Here is a 14771-nt window from a genome sequence, read left to right as displayed (position 1 = left end):
GCACATGAGGTCCACCACGCAAGGCGAGAGCTGTATTTATGGCGCATACGTAGAGCAGCCTGCCATACCTCCGCTACTGTTCTTGATAGGGCACCCTCGAACAACATATGGGTATTCAGCTTCCATAAGGGGCGACCCCAATACGTTCCTTGCTTCTGAAACCGAATGCTGCATTTCACTGCGAGATGGTCCGAAAAGGTAGTGGGAATTACTTCGATACTACTGATTTTATTTTCCAGGTTTGCTGTGACGTATATTCTGTCTATTCTGCTTTGCGAGCGACTACTGATGTACGTAAATTTGACTAACGTGGGGTATTTGCTTTCCCACACGTCTGTCCACTTCATGTTTGTCACCAAAGCCGCCAGTTCCCTGGAGAAGTTAAAATTTGGTCGCTGATCCTTTTTGTGAAGTACACAATTAAAGTCACCACCGGTTAAAGCTTCCGCCGGATTCCCCTTAAGTAAATAGACCATATCGTTCTTAAAAAAATTAGCCCTATCATCTCTAGCGTTGTTACCAGAGGGGACATATACATTTAAAACAGTAGTAGTAAAAATTTTACAACTGATGCCCCTCCCATTTTCTAACAGACAGATATCCTTCACATCAATACCATCTTTGACAAGGATCGCAGTCCCACATGTGGCTTCCGGTGCAATATTTAAAATCTCTTGAAAACCTGGGACATAAAAGTTGTGGACATTAAATTCCTGTAGGAGGGCTATATCAGTATCCGACTGGTAAAGGAAATCTTTTAAAGAAGCGACTTTCGTTTCACTGCGAATCCGATTTATATTGATCGTGGTCACATTATATGTCAGTTCCGTTGGCATAGGTGCAGGTAAAAGAAATTGGCTAATGAAGTATACCCCATGCAGAGTCACGTCTGTACCATTCCATTCTGTCTGTCAGAAAGAAAAATAGACATTAAAAAAAAAATTAAATGCCACTAGCATGTGTCAGGTCCATCTCCATTCCGTGGTCGGTGCGATCTTCTTGGGCATCGGCCCAATCAAGTCCTTTTCCTGAGACAGTTCGGTCTAAATCCATAGTAGTGCCGGTCTGCAAAACTGCGACGCCAAGCGGCGCGCGAGGTTGTTGTTGAAAATCATCTGCATCGGCACGACTCATCTCCGCTTCAGTACACTCGTTAACTCGTGCTACTGGGCATTGTTCTCGTAGTCGTTCATTATCCCTTAAATGTTTTAACTTTTCCCGCAATGCAGGAGCTAAACTCTCTGCTGCTTTGTGTGCCAATCTCCTCTTCTTGCCTTTCTTCGAAGATCTCTTCGGCGATCTAGCAGGAGATGAAGTTTGCGACCTGTCAGGAGAAGTACCGGATGATACGTCTGACGTCGCCTGTTCCTTTTTTCGGACAAAAGTCCGCGTATCGCATTCCACAACGGCAGAAGGAGGCGCATCTTTTTCCATGGCTCCCACTGGTAGCAACCCAGTCTCCAATTCTACACTATCGCTCGTTGTGGTTTCCTTGACGCAAGTGTCTTCTGTGGGCGCCAACGTGAAACCAATGTCCAGATTGCTATCTTCGTTCATAGTTCCCGCAGAGTGGATGCCTGGAGCGTCCACTCCTCGGAAGCTAGTGGCAATATCCTCACGTTGGTGGGAATCCTGACGACGCAAGGAAACCTCCGTTGCGGGTATTTGGGGATCTTCGGCCGAGTCCGCGGAAGAACGAGCAACCACAGTGGGAGAGTTGGAAAAAGTTGGCGTCGGCATAGATTCGAAGGGCGCGGAGCTGATCGGCAGACCATCCGCAAATCTAGAGCTTGAAGCCGGAGTATCATCGACAACCGCCCGCGAGGCAGCAGGCTCCCCGCGCACAGGCGGCACCGACTCGCCTCGGCTGCGGAAGTCAGCAGCGGCAGCGTATGACAACTTCATACCAACAACAGGGCCGGAACTCGGCATCTCGTCACGCGGTAACTGCGGGACACGCCTCCGTGAACATTCTGCACGAATATGTTCCGTGGAATTGCATAAAGCGCAAGTCCGCGGTTGCCCATCATAGATAATCAAAGCACGATACCCACAAATATTAAGATAAGAGGGGACATGCTTCTGTAATTCAATCTTAATTTGCCTTACGCCGTTCAAGACAGGAAACATATGAGCTTCAGACCACCTTTCTGCCACATTGGAAATAATTCTGCCATAAGGCCGAAGGGCAACATTAAGTTCTTCGGGCGGAATTTCAAAAGGGAGCTCAAACACTCTGATCGTACGAATCCCGTACCCAGCATGACTAACAGCAACGTCACTCACATTCCCATCAGAATGATTAAACTTCACGCTACCTCCGCAACGATCCACAATGGAACTACATAATTCTGGACTTTTCATCTTCAGATACACAGCATTTGTCACAAACGAGAGATAAACTCCGACAACATCATCACCGTTAATCAATACTTTTTCGATAAACCATGCTTTAATTTCAAATGCTTTAGGTCGAACGAAATTTCGATCGAAAGTAAACATGATTGTGTCTTTCCTCAAATAATTCGACCTATTCATTCTAGAACTTCATGAATACAAGTGCAACACGAATAGCGGCTTAGCAGCACCACTAACCTCAAACGCAGCGACTCAGCCTGTGTTTACTACAGCCAGACGTCCAGCTCCGCCACACGTCCGTCCCGCTCGGCGGCTGACTCGCAACACCAACTGAGCTACCGAAGCACGACTCACGTCCGGCACTCACAGCTTTACTTCTGCCAGTATCCGTCTCCTACCTTCCAAACTTTACAGAAGCTCTTCTGCGAACCTTGCAGAACTAGCACTCCTGAAAGAAAGGATAATTGCGGAGACATGGCTTAGCCACAGCCTGGGGGATGTTTCCAGAATGAGATTTTCACTCTGCAGCGGAGTGTGCGCTGATATGAAACTTCCTGGCAGATTAAAACTGTGTGCCCGACCGAGACTCGAACTCGGGACCTTTGCCTTTCGCGGGCAAGTGCTCTACCAACTGAGCTACCGAAGCACGACTCACGTCCGGTACTCACAGCTTTACTTCTGCCAGTATCCGTCTCCTACCTTCCAAACTTTACAGAAGCTCTTCTGCGAACCTTGCAGAACTAGCACTCCTGAAAGAAAGGATAATTGCGGAGACATGGCTTAGCCACAGCCTGGGGGATGTTTCCAGAATGAGATTTTCACTCTGCAGCGGAGTGTGCGCTGATATGAAACTTCCTGGCAGATTAAAACTGTGTGCCCGACCGAGACTCGAACTCGGGACCTTTGCCTTTCGCGGGCAAGTGCTCTACCAACTGAGCTACCGAAGCACGACTCACGTCCGGTACTCACAGCTTTACTTCTGCCAGTATCCGTCTCCTACCTTCCAAACTTTACAGAAGCTCTTCTGCGAACCTTGCAGAACTAGCACTCCTGAAAGAAAGGATAATTGCGGAGACATGGCTTAGCCACAGCCTGGGGGATGTTTCCAGAATGAGATTTTCACTCTGCAGCGGAGTGTGCGCTGATATGAAACTTCCTGGCAGATTAAAACTGTGTGCCCGACCGAGACTCGAACTCGGGACCTTTGCCTTTCGCGGGCAAGTGCTCTACCAACTGAGCTACCGAAGCACGACTCACGTCCGGTACTCACAGCTTTACTTCTGCCAGTATCCGTCTCCTACCTTCCAAACTTTACAGAAGCTCTTCTGCGAACCTTGCAGAACTAGCACTCCTGAAAGAAAGGATAATTGCGGAGACATGGCTTAGCCACAGCCTGGGGGATGTTTCCAGAATGAGATTTTCACTCTGCAGCGGAGTGTGCGCTGATATGAAACTTCCTGGCAGATTAAAACTGTGTGCCCGACCGAGACTCGAACTCGGGACCTTTGCCTTTCGCGGGCAAGTGCTCTACCAACTGAGCTACCGAAGCACGACTCACGTCTGGTACTCACAGCTTTACTTCTGCCAGTATCCGTCTCCTACCTTCCAAACTTTACAGAAGCTCTTCTGCGAACCTTGCAGAACTAGCACTCCTGAAAGAAAGGATAATTGCGGAGACATGGCTTAGCCACAGCCTGGGGGATGTTTCCAGAATGAGATTTTCACTCTGCAGCGGAGTGTGCGCTGATATGAAACTTCCTGGCAGATTAAAACTGTGTGCCCGACCTAGACTCGAACTCGGGACCTTTGCCTTTCGCGGGCAAGTGCTCTACCAACTGAGCTACCGAAGCACGACTCACGTCCGGTACTCACAGCTTTACTTCTGCCAGTATCCGTCTCCTACCTTCCAAACTTTACAGAAGCTCTTCTGCGAACCTTGCAGAACTAGCACTCCTGAAAGAAAGGATAATTGCGGAGACATGGCTTAGCCACAGCCTGGGGGATGTTTCCAGAATGAGATTTTCACTCTGCAGCGGAGTGTGCGCTGATATGAAACTTCCTGGCAGATTAAAACTGTGTGCCCGACCGAGACTCGAACTCGGGACCTTTGCCTTTCGCGGGCAAGTGCTCTACCATCTGAGCTACCGAAGCACGACTCACGTCCGGTACTCACAGCTTTACTTCTGCCAGTATCCGTCTCCTACCTTCCAAACTTTACAGAAGCTCTTCTGCGAACCTTGCAGAACTAGCACTCCTGAAAGAAAGGATAATTGCGGAGACATGGCTTAGCCACAGCCTGGGGGATGTTTCCAGAATGAGATTTTCACTCTGCAGCGGAGTGTGCGCTGATATGAAACTTCCTGGCAGATTAAAACTGTGTGCCCGACCGAGACTCGAACTCGGGATCTTTGCCTTTCGCGGGCAAGTGCTCTACCAACTGAGCTACCGAAGCACGACTCACGTCCGGTACTCACAGCTTTACTTCTGCCAGTATCCGTCTCCTACCTTCCAAACTTTACAGAAGCTCTTCTGCGAACCTTGCAGAACTAGCACTCCTGAAAGAAAGGATAATTGCGGAGACATGGCTTAGCCACAGCCTGGGGGATGTTTCCAGAATGAGATTTTCACTCTGCAGCGGAGTGTGCGCTGATATGAAACTTCCTGGCAGATTAAAACTGTTTGCCCGACCGAGACTCGAACTCGGGACCTTTGCCTTTCGCGGGCAAGTGCTCTACCAACTGAGCTACCGAAGCACGACTCACATCCGGTACTCACAGCTTTACTTCTGCCAGTATCCGTCTCCTACCTTCCAAACTTTACAGAAGCTCTTCTGCGAACCTTGCAGAACCAGCACTCCTGAAAGAAAGGATAATTGCGGAGACATGGCTTAGCCACAGCCTGGGGGATGTTTCCAGAATGAGATTTTCACTCTGCAGCGGAGTGTGCGCTGATATGAAACTTCCTGGCAGATTAAAACTGTGTGCCCGACCGAGACTCGAACTCGGGACCTTTGCCTTTCGCGGGCAAGTGCTCTACCAACTGAGCTACCGAAGCACGACTCACGTCCGGTACTCACAGCTTTACTTCTGCCAGTATCCGTCTCCTACCTTCCAAACTTTACAGAAGCTCTTCTGCGAACCTTGCAGAACTAGCACTCCTGAAAGAAATGATAATTTCGGAGACATGGCTTAGCCACAGCCTGGGGGATGTTTCCAGAATGAGATTTTCACTCTGCAGCGGAGTGTGCGCTGATATGAAACTTCCTGGCAGATTAAAACTGTGTGCCCGACTGAGACTCGAACTCGGGACCTTTGCCTTTCGCGGGCAAGTGCTCTACCAACTGAGCTACCGAAGCACGACTCACGTCCGGTACTCACAGCTTTACTTCTGCCAGTATCCGTCTCCTACCTTCCAAACTTTACAGAAGCTCTTCTGCGAACCTTGCAGAACCAGCACTCCTGAAAGAAAGGATAATTGCGGAGACATGGCTTAGCCACAGCCTGGGGGATGTTTCCAGAATGAGATTTTCACTCTGCACCGGAGTGTGCGCTGATATGAAACTTCCTGGCAGATTAAAACTGTGTGCCCGACCGAGACTCGAACTCGGGACCTTTGCCTTTCGCGGGCAAGTGCTCTACCAACTGAGCTACCGAAGCACGACTCACGTCCGGTACTCACAGCTTTACTTCTGCCAGTATCCGTCTCCTACCTTCCAAACTTTACAGAAGCTCTTCTGCGAACCTTGCAGAACTAGCACTCCTGAAATAAAGGATAATTGCGGAGACATGGCTTAGCCACAGCCTGGGGGATGTTTCCAGAATGAGATTTTCACTCTGCAGCGGAGTGTGCGCTGATATGAAACTTCCTGGCAGATTAAAACTGTGTGCCCGACCGAGACTCGAACTCGGGACCTTTGCCTTTCGCGGGCAAGTGCTCTACCAACTGAGCTACCGAAGCACGACTCATGTCCGGTACTCACAGCTTTACTTCTGCCAGTATCCGTCTCCCAGGCTGTGGCTAAGCCATGTCTCCGCAATTATCCATTCTTTCAGGAGTGCTAGTTCTGCAAGGTTCGCAGAAGTGCTTCTGTAAAGTTTGGAAGGTAGGAGACGGATACTGGCAGAAGTAAAGCTGTGAGTACCGGACGTGAGTCGTGCTTCGGTAGCTCAGTTGGTAGAGCACTTGCCCGCGAAAGGCAAAGGTCCCGAGTTCGAGTCTCGGTCGGGCACACAGTTTTAATCTGCCAGGAAGTTTCATATCAGCGCACACTCCGGTGCAGAGTGAAAATCTCATTCTGGAAACATCCCCCAGGCTGTGGCTAAGCCATGTCTCCGCAATTATCCTTTCTTTCAGGAGTGCTAGTTCTGCAAGGTTCGCAGAAGAGCTTCTGTAAAGTTTGGAAGGTAGGAGACGGATACTGGCAGAAGTAAAGCTGTGAGTACCGGACGTGAGTCGTGCTTCGGTAGCTCAGTTGGTAGAGCACTTGCCCGCGAAAGGCAAAGGTCCCGAGTTTGAGTCTCGGTCGGGCACACAGTTTTAATCTGCCAGGAAGTTTCATATCAGCGCACACTCCGCTGCAGAGTGAAAATCTCATTCTGGAAACATCCCCCAGGCTGTGGCTAAGCCATGTCTCCGCAATTATCCTTTCTTTCAGGAGTGCTAGTTCTGCAAGGTTCGCAGAAGAGCTTCTGTAAAGTTTGGAAGGTAGGAGACGGATACTGGCAGAAGTAAAGCTGTGAGTACCGGACGTGAGTCGTGCTTCGGTAGATCAGTTGGTAGAGCACTTGCCCGCGAAAGGCAAAGGTCCCGAGTTCGAGTCTCGGTCGGGCACACAGTTTTAATCTGCCAGGAAGTTTCATATCAGCGCACACTCCGCTGCAGAGTGAAAATCTCATTCTGGAAACATCCCCCAGGCTGTGGCCAAGCCATGTCTCCGCAATTATCCTTTCTTTCAGGAGTGCTAGTTCTGCAAGGTTCGCAGAAGAGCTTCTGTAAAGTTTGGAAGGTAGGAGACGGATACTGGCAGAAGTAAAGCTGTGAGTACCGGACGTGAGTCGTGCTTCGGTAGCTCAGTTGGTAGAGCACTTGCCCGCGAAAGGCAAAGGTCCCGAGTTCGAGTCTCGGTCGGGCACACAGTTTTAATCTGCCAGGAAGTTTCATATCAGCGCACACTCCGCTGCAGAGTGAAAATCTCATTCTGGAAACATCCCCCAGGCTGTGGCTAAGCCATGTCTCCGCAATTATCCTTTCTTTCAGGAGTGCTAGTTCTGCAAGGTTCGCAGAAGAGCTTCTGTAAAGTTTGGAAGGTAGGAGACGGATACTGGCAGAAGTAAAGCTGTGAGTACCGGACGTGAGTCGTGCTTCGGTAGCTCAGTTGGTAGAGCACTAGCCCGCGAAAGGCAAAGGTCCCGAGTTCGAGTCTCGGTCGGGCACACAGTTTTAATCTGCCAGGAAGTTTCATATCAGCGCACACTCCGCTGCAGAGTGAAAATCTCATTCTGGAAACATCCCCCAGGCTGTGGCTAAGCCATGTCTCCGCAATTATCCTTTCTTTCAGGAGTGCTAGTTCTGCAAGGTTCGCAGAAGAGCTTCTGTAAAGTTTGGAAGGTAGGAGACGGATACTGGCAGAAGTAAAACTGTGAGTACCGGACGTGAGTCGTGCTTCGGTAGCTCAGTTGGTAGAGCACTTGCCCGCGAAAGGCAAAGATCCCGAGTTCGAGTCTCGGTCGGGCACACAGTTTTAATCTGCCAGGAAGTTTCATATCAGCGCACACTCCGCTGCAGAGTGAAAATCTCATTCTGGAAACATCCCCCAGGCTGTGGCTAAGCCATGTCTCCGCAATTATCCTTTCTTTCAGGAGTGCTAGTTCTGCAAGGTTCGCAGAAGAGCTTCTGTAAAGTTTGGAAGGTAGGAGACGGATACTGGCAGAAGTAAAGCTGTGAGTACCGGACGTGAGTCGTGCTTCGGTAGCTCAGTTGGTAGAGCACTTGCCCGCGAAAGGCAAAGATCCCGAGTTCGAGTCTCGGTCGGGCACACAGTTTTAATCTGCCAGGAAGTTTCATATCAGCGCACACTCCGCTGCAGAGTGAAAATCTCATTCTGGAAACATCCCCCAGGCTGTGGCTAAGCCATGTCTCCGCAATTATCCTTTCTTTCAGGAGTGCTAGTTCTGCAAGGTTCGCAGAAGAGCTTCTGTAAAGTTTGGAAGGTAGGAGACGGATACTGGCAGAAGTAAAGCTGTGAGTACCGGACGTGAGTCGTGCTTCGGTAGCTCAGTTGGTAGAGCGCTTGCCCGCGAAAGGCAAAGGTCCCGAGTTCGAGTCTCGGTCGGGCACACAGTTTTAATCTGCCAGGAAGTTTCATATCAGCGCACACTCCGCTGCAGAGTGAAAATCTCATTCTGGAAACATCCCCCAGGCTGTCTCTAAGCCATGTCTCCGCAATTATCCTTTCTTTCAGGAGTGCTAGTTCTGCAAGGTTCGCAGAAGAGCTTCTGTAAAGTTTGGAAGGTAGGAGACGGATACTGGCAGAAGTAAAGCTGTGAGTACCGGACGTGAGTCGTGCTTCGGTAGCTCAGTTGGTAGAGCACTTGCACGCGAAAGGCAAAGGTCCCGAGTTCGATTCTCGGTCGGGCACATAGTTTTAATCTGCCAGGAAGTTTCATATCAGCGCACACTCCGCTGCAGAGTGAAAATCTCATTCTGGAAACATCCCCCAGGCTGTGGCTAAGCCATGTCTCCGCAATTATCCTTTCTTTCAGGAGTGCTAGTTCTGCAAGGTTCGCAGAAGAGCTTCTGTAAAGTTTGGAAGGTAGGAGACGGATACTGGCAGAAGTAAAGCTGTGAGTACCGGACGTGAGTCGTGCTTCGGTAGCTCAGTTGGTAGAGCACTTGCCCGCGAAAGGCAAAGGTCCCGAGTTCGAGTCTCGGTCGGGCACACAGTTTTAATCTGCCAGGAAGTTTCATATCAGCGCACACTCCGCTGCAGAGTGAAAATCTCATTCTGGAAACATCCCCCAGGCGGTGGCTAAGCCATGTCTCCGCAATTATCCTTTCTTTCAGGAGTGCTAGTTCTGCAAGGTTCGCAGAAGAGCTTCTGTAAAGTTTGGAAGGTAGGAGACGGATACTGGCAGAAGTAAAGCTGTGAGTACCGGACGTGAGTCGTGCTTCGGTAGCTCAGATGGTAGAGCACTTGCCCGCGAAAGGCAAAGGTCCCGAGTTCGAGTCTCGGTCGGGCACACAGTTTTAATCTGCCAGGAAGTTTCATATCAGCGCACACTTCGCTGCAGAGTGAAAATCTCATTCTGGAAACATCCCCCAGGCTGTGGCCAAGCCATGTCTCCGCAATTATCCTTTCTTTCAGGAGTGCTAGTTCTGCAAGGTTCGCAGAAAAGCTTCTGTAAAGTTTGGAAGGTAGGAGACGGATACTGGCAGAAGTAAAGCTGTGAGTACCGGACGTGAGTCGTGCTTCGGTAGCTCAGTTGGTAGAGCACTTGCCCGCGAAAGGCAAAGGTCCCGAGTTCGAGTCTCGGTCGGGCACACAGTTTTAATCTGCCAGGAAGTTTCATATCAGCGCACACTCCGCTGCAGAGTGAAAATCTCATTCTGGAAACATCCCCCAGGCTGTGGCTAAGCCATGTCTCCGCAATTATCCTTTCTTTCAGGAGTGCTAGTTCTGCAAGGTTCGCAGAAGAGCTTCTGTAAAGTTTGGAAGGTAGGAGACGGATACTGGCAGAAGTAAAGGTGTGAGTACCGGACGTGAGTCGTGCTTCGGTAGCTCAGTTGGTAGAGCACTTGCCCGCGAAAGGCAAAGGTCCCGAGTTCGAGTCTCGGTTGGGCACACAGTTTTAATCTGCCAGGAAGTTTCATATCAGCGCACACTCCGCTGCAGAGTGAAAATCTCATTCTGGAAACATCCCCCAGGCTGTGGCTAAGCCATGTCTCCGCAATTATCCTTTCTTTCAGGAGTGCTAGTTCTGCAAGGTTCGCAGAAGAGCTTCTGTAAAGTTTGGAAGGTAGGAGACGGATACTGGCAGAAGTAAAGCTGTGAGTACCGGATGTGAGTCGTGCTTCGGTAGCTCAGTTGGTAGAGCGCTTGCCCGCGAAAGGCAAAGGTCCCGAGTTCGAGTCTCGGTCGGGCACACAGTTTTAATCTGCCAGGAAGTTTCATATCAGCGCACACTCCACTGCAGAGTGAAAATCTCATTCTGGAAACATCCCCCAGGCTGTGGCTAAGCCATGTCTCCGCAATTATCCTTTCTTTCAGGAGTGCTAGTTCTGCAAGGTTCGCAGAAGAGCTTCTGTAAAGTTTGGAAGGTAGGAGACGGATACTGGCAGAAGTAAAGCTGTGAGTACCGGACGTGAGTCGTGCTTCGGTAGCTCAGTTGGTAGAGCACTTGCCCGCGAAAGGCAAAGGTCCCGAGTTCGAGTCTAGGTCGGGCACACAGTTTTAATCTGCCAGGAAGTTTCATATCAGCGCACACTCCGCTGCAGAGTGAAAATCTCATTCTGGAAACATCCCCCAGGCTGTGGCTAAGCCATGTCTCCGCAATTATCCTTTCTTTCAGGAGTGCTAGTTCTGCAAGGTTCGCAGAAGAGCTTCTGTAAAGTTTGGAAGGTAGGAGACGGATACTGGCAGAAGTAAAGCTGTGAGTACCGGACGTGAGTCGTGCTTCGGTAGCTCAGTTGGTAGAGCACTTGCCCGCGAAAGGCAAAGGTCCCGAGTTCGAGTCTCGGTCGGGCACACAGTTTTAATCTGCCAGGAAGTTTCATATCAGCGCACACTCCGCTGCAGAGTGAAAATCTCATTCTGGAAACATCCCCCAGGCTGTGGCTAAGCCATGTCTCCGCAATTATCCTTTCTTTCAGGAGTGCTAGTTCTGCAAGGTTCGCAGAAGAGCTTCTGTAAAGTTTGGAAGGTAGGAGACGGATACTGGCAGAAGTAAAGCTGTGAGTACCGGACGTGAGTCGTGCTTCGGTAGCTCAGTTGGTAGAGCACTTGCCCGCGAAAGGCAAAGGTCCCGAGTTCGAGTCTCGGTCGGGCACACAGTTTTAATCTGCCAGGAAGTTTCATATCAGCGCACACTCCGCTGCAGAGTGAAAATCTCATTCTGGAAACATCCCCCAGGCTGTGGCTAAGCCATGTCTCCGCAATTATCCTTTCTTTCAGGAGTGCTAGTTCTGCAAGGTTCGCAGAAGAGCTTCTGTAAAGTTTGGAAGGTAGGAGACGGATACTGGCAGAAGTAAAGCTGTGAGTACCGGACGTGAGTCGTGCTTCGGTAGCTCAGTTGGTAGAGCGCTTGCCCGCGAAAGGCAAAGGTCCCGAGTTCGAGTCTCAGTCGGGCACACAGTTTTAATCTGCCAGGAAGTTTCATATCAGCGCACACTCCGCTGCAGAGTGAAAATCTCATTCTGGAAACATCCCCCAGGCTGTCTCTAAGCCATGTCTCCGCAATTATCCTTTCTTTCAGGAGTGCTAGTTCTGCAAGGTTCGCAGAAGAGCTTCTGTAAAGTTTGGAAGGTAGGAGACGGATACTGGCAGAAGTAAAGCTGTGAGTACCGGACGTGAGTCGTGCTTCGGTAGATCAGTTGGTAGAGCACTTGCCCGCGAAAGGCAAAGGTCCCGAGTTCGAGTCTCGGTCGGGCACATAGTTTTAATCTGCCAGGAAGTTTCATATCAGCGCACACTCCGCTGCAGAGTGAAAATCTCATTCTGGAAACATCCCCCAGGCTGTGGCTAAGCCATGTCTCCGCAATTATCCTTTCTTTCAGGAGTGCTAGTTCTGCAAGGTTCGCAGAAGAGCTTCTGTAAAGTTTGGAAGGTAGGAGACGGATACTGGCAGAAGTAAAGCTGTGAGTACCGGACGTGAGTCGTGCTTCGGTAGCTCAGTTGGTAGAGCACTTGCCCGCGAAAGGCAAAGGTCCCGAGTTCGAGTCTCGGTCGGGCACACAGTTTTAATCTGCCAGGAAGTTTCATATCAGCGCACACTCCGCTGCAGAGTGAAAATCTCATTCTGGAAACATCCCCCAGGCTGTGGCTAAGCCATGTCTCCGCAATTATCCTTTCTTTCAGGAGTGCTAGTTCTGCAAGGTTCGCAGAAGAGCTTCTGTAAAGTTTGGAAGGTAGGAGACGGATACTGGCAGAAGTAAAGCTGTGAGTACCGGACGTGAGTCGTGCTTCGGTAGCTCAGTTGGTAGAGCACTTGCCCGCGAAAGGCAAAGGTCCCGAGTTCGAGTCTCGGTCGGGCACACAGTTTTAATCTGCCAGGAAGTTTCATATCAGCGCACACTCCGCTGCAGAGTGAAAATCTCATTCTGGAAACATCCCCCAGGCTGTGGCCAAGCCATGTCTCCGCAATTATCCTTTCTTTCAGGAGTGCTAGTTCTGCAAGGTTCGCAGAAGAGCTTCTGTAAAGTTTGGAAGGTAGGAGACGGATACTGGCAGAAGTAAAGCTGTGAGTACCGGACGTGAGTCGTGCTTCGGTAGCTCAGTTGGTAGAGCACTTGCCCGCGAAAGGCAAAGGTCCCGAGTTCGAGTCTCGGTCGGGCACACAGTTTTAATCTGCCAGGAAGTTTCATATCAGCGCACACTCCGCTGCAGAGTGAAAATCTCATTCTGGAAACATCCCCCAGGCTGTGGCTAAGCCATGTCTCCGCAATTATCCTTTCTTTCAGGAGTGCTAGTTCTGCAAAGTTCGCAGAAGAGCTTCTGTAAAGTTTGGAAGGTAGGAGACGGATACTGGCTGAAGTAAAGGTGTGAGTACCGGACGTGAGTCGTGCTTCCGTAGCTCAGTTGGTAGAGCACTTGCCCGCGAAAGGCAAAGGTCCCGAGTTCGAGTCTCGGTCGGGCACACAGTTTTAATCTGCCAGGAAGTTTCATATCAGCGCACACTCCGCTGCAGAGTGAAAATCTCATTCTGGAAACATCCCCCAGGCTGTGGCTAAGCCATGTCTCCGCAATTATCCTTTCTTTCAGGAGTGCTAGTTCTGCAAGGTTCGCAGAAGAGCTTCTGTAAAGTTTGGAAGGTAGGAGACGGATACTGGCAGAAGTAAAGGTGTGAGTACCGGACGTGAGTCGTGCTTCGGTAGCTCAGTTGGTAGAGCACTTGCCCGCGAAAGGCAAAGGTCCCGAGTTCGAGTCTCGGTCGGGCACACAGTTTTAATCTGCCAGGAAGTTTCATATCAGCGCACACTCCGCTGCAGAGTGAAAATCTCATTCTGGAAACATCCCCCAGGCTGTGGCTAAGCCATGTCTCCGCAATTATCCTTTCTTTCAGGAGTGCTAGTTCTGCAAGGTTCGCAGAAGAGCTTCTGTAAAGTTTGGAAGGTAGGAGACGGATACTGGCAGAAGTAAAGCTGTGAGTACCGGACGTGAGTCGTGCTTCGGTAGCTCAGTTGGTAAAGCACTTGCCCGCGAAAGGCAAAGGTCCCGAGTTCGAGTCTCGGTCGGGCACACAGTTTTAATCTGCCAGGAAGTTTCATATCAGCGCACACTCCGCTGCAGAGTGAAAATCTCATTCTGGAAACATCCCCCAGGCTGTGGCTAAGCCATGTCTCCGCAATTATCCTTTCTTTCAGGAGTGCTAGTTCTGCAAGGTTCGCAGAAGAGTTTCTGTAAAGTTTGGAAGGTAGGAGACGGATACTGGCAGAAGTAAAGGTGTGAGTACCGGACGTGAGTCGTGCTTCGGTAGCTCAGTTGGTAGAGCACTTGCCCGCGAAAGGCAAAGGTCCCGAGTTCGAGTCTCGGTCGGGCACACAGTTTTAATCTGCCAGGAAGTTTCATATCAGCGCACACTCCGCTGCAGAGTGAAAATCTCATTCTGGAAACATCCCCCAGGCTGTGGCTAAGCCATGTCTCCGCAATTATCCTTTCTTTCAGGAGTGCTAGTTCTGCAAGGTTCGCAGAAGAGCTTCTGTAAAGTTTGGAAGGTAGGAGACGGATACTGGCAGAATTAAAGCTGTGAGTACCGGACGTGAGTCGTGCTTCGGTAGCTCAGTTGGTAGAGCACTTGCCCGCGAAAGGCAAAGGTCCCGAGTTCGAGTCTCGGTCGGGCACACAGTTTTAATCTGCCAGGAAGTTTCATATCAGCGCACACTCCGCTGCAGAGTGAAAATCTCATTCTGGAAACTCTTGCATTCCTCAACTTAAGCAACAAAGACGACTTTCCCCCCATCAACTGTTGCTGCCACTTCCGAATATTAGCCCTGCCCGCACTATTCACAATTCTGAAAATCACTAAAAATACAAAACGCGATTTGAATCCGCACCCTCTGCCATTCTGTCAGCAACTATCTTTTTACCCACTTTTGCACACAGCTCAGTCGCGCAAGTTCATCTTGTCAGACGAAAGGAAAACCCAAAGTGGATCACCTTCATAATTGTATTTACTTTATTCTGCTGATTGAAAACTATT

At 50.1% G+C, this 14771-nt stretch overlaps 15 non-coding genes across 15 annotated transcripts; 14 read left to right on the top strand and 1 right to left on the bottom strand.

Moving 5' to 3' along the window:
- Positions 1-5037: 5037 nt before the first annotated feature.
- Positions 5038-5112, bottom strand: Trnas-cga (transfer RNA serine (anticodon CGA)). Its single transcript has one exon. It is a non-coding gene; the product is annotated as a tRNA-Ser (tRNA).
- Positions 5113-6512: 1400 nt separating this feature from the next.
- Trnas-cga (transfer RNA serine (anticodon CGA)) lies at positions 6513-6587 on the top strand. The gene has a single exon. It is a non-coding gene; the product is annotated as a tRNA-Ser (tRNA).
- Positions 6588-7415: 828 nt separating this feature from the next.
- Positions 7416-7490, top strand: Trnas-cga (transfer RNA serine (anticodon CGA)). Its single transcript has one exon. It is a non-coding gene; the product is annotated as a tRNA-Ser (tRNA).
- A 1129-nt stretch (positions 7491-8619) lies between these two features.
- On the top strand, positions 8620-8694 carry Trnas-cga (transfer RNA serine (anticodon CGA)). The gene has a single exon. It is a non-coding gene; the product is annotated as a tRNA-Ser (tRNA).
- Positions 8695-9221: 527 nt separating this feature from the next.
- Trnas-cga (transfer RNA serine (anticodon CGA)) lies at positions 9222-9296 on the top strand. The gene has a single exon. It is a non-coding gene; the product is annotated as a tRNA-Ser (tRNA).
- Positions 9297-9823: 527 nt separating this feature from the next.
- On the top strand, positions 9824-9898 carry Trnas-cga (transfer RNA serine (anticodon CGA)). The gene has a single exon. It is a non-coding gene; the product is annotated as a tRNA-Ser (tRNA).
- A 527-nt stretch (positions 9899-10425) lies between these two features.
- On the top strand, positions 10426-10500 carry Trnas-cga (transfer RNA serine (anticodon CGA)). Its single transcript has one exon. It is a non-coding gene; the product is annotated as a tRNA-Ser (tRNA).
- Positions 10501-11027: 527 nt separating this feature from the next.
- On the top strand, positions 11028-11102 carry Trnas-cga (transfer RNA serine (anticodon CGA)). Its single transcript has one exon. It is a non-coding gene; the product is annotated as a tRNA-Ser (tRNA).
- Positions 11103-11328: 226 nt separating this feature from the next.
- Trnas-cga (transfer RNA serine (anticodon CGA)) lies at positions 11329-11403 on the top strand. Its single transcript has one exon. It is a non-coding gene; the product is annotated as a tRNA-Ser (tRNA).
- An 828-nt stretch (positions 11404-12231) lies between these two features.
- On the top strand, positions 12232-12306 carry Trnas-cga (transfer RNA serine (anticodon CGA)). The gene has a single exon. It is a non-coding gene; the product is annotated as a tRNA-Ser (tRNA).
- A 226-nt stretch (positions 12307-12532) lies between these two features.
- Positions 12533-12607, top strand: Trnas-cga (transfer RNA serine (anticodon CGA)). The gene has a single exon. It is a non-coding gene; the product is annotated as a tRNA-Ser (tRNA).
- A 226-nt stretch (positions 12608-12833) lies between these two features.
- Positions 12834-12908, top strand: Trnas-cga (transfer RNA serine (anticodon CGA)). Its single transcript has one exon. It is a non-coding gene; the product is annotated as a tRNA-Ser (tRNA).
- A 527-nt stretch (positions 12909-13435) lies between these two features.
- On the top strand, positions 13436-13510 carry Trnas-cga (transfer RNA serine (anticodon CGA)). Its single transcript has one exon. It is a non-coding gene; the product is annotated as a tRNA-Ser (tRNA).
- Positions 13511-14037: 527 nt separating this feature from the next.
- On the top strand, positions 14038-14112 carry Trnas-cga (transfer RNA serine (anticodon CGA)). The gene has a single exon. It is a non-coding gene; the product is annotated as a tRNA-Ser (tRNA).
- A 226-nt stretch (positions 14113-14338) lies between these two features.
- On the top strand, positions 14339-14413 carry Trnas-cga (transfer RNA serine (anticodon CGA)). The gene has a single exon. It is a non-coding gene; the product is annotated as a tRNA-Ser (tRNA).
- The last annotated feature ends 358 nt before the right edge of the window (positions 14414-14771 follow it).

Source organism: Schistocerca gregaria, chromosome X, assembly GCF_023897955.1.
Source record: "Schistocerca gregaria isolate iqSchGreg1 chromosome X, iqSchGreg1.2, whole genome shotgun sequence".
Lineage (NCBI taxonomy): Eukaryota > Metazoa > Arthropoda > Insecta > Orthoptera > Acrididae > Schistocerca > Schistocerca gregaria.
This window is presented reverse-complemented; position numbering and strand designations above follow the sequence as displayed.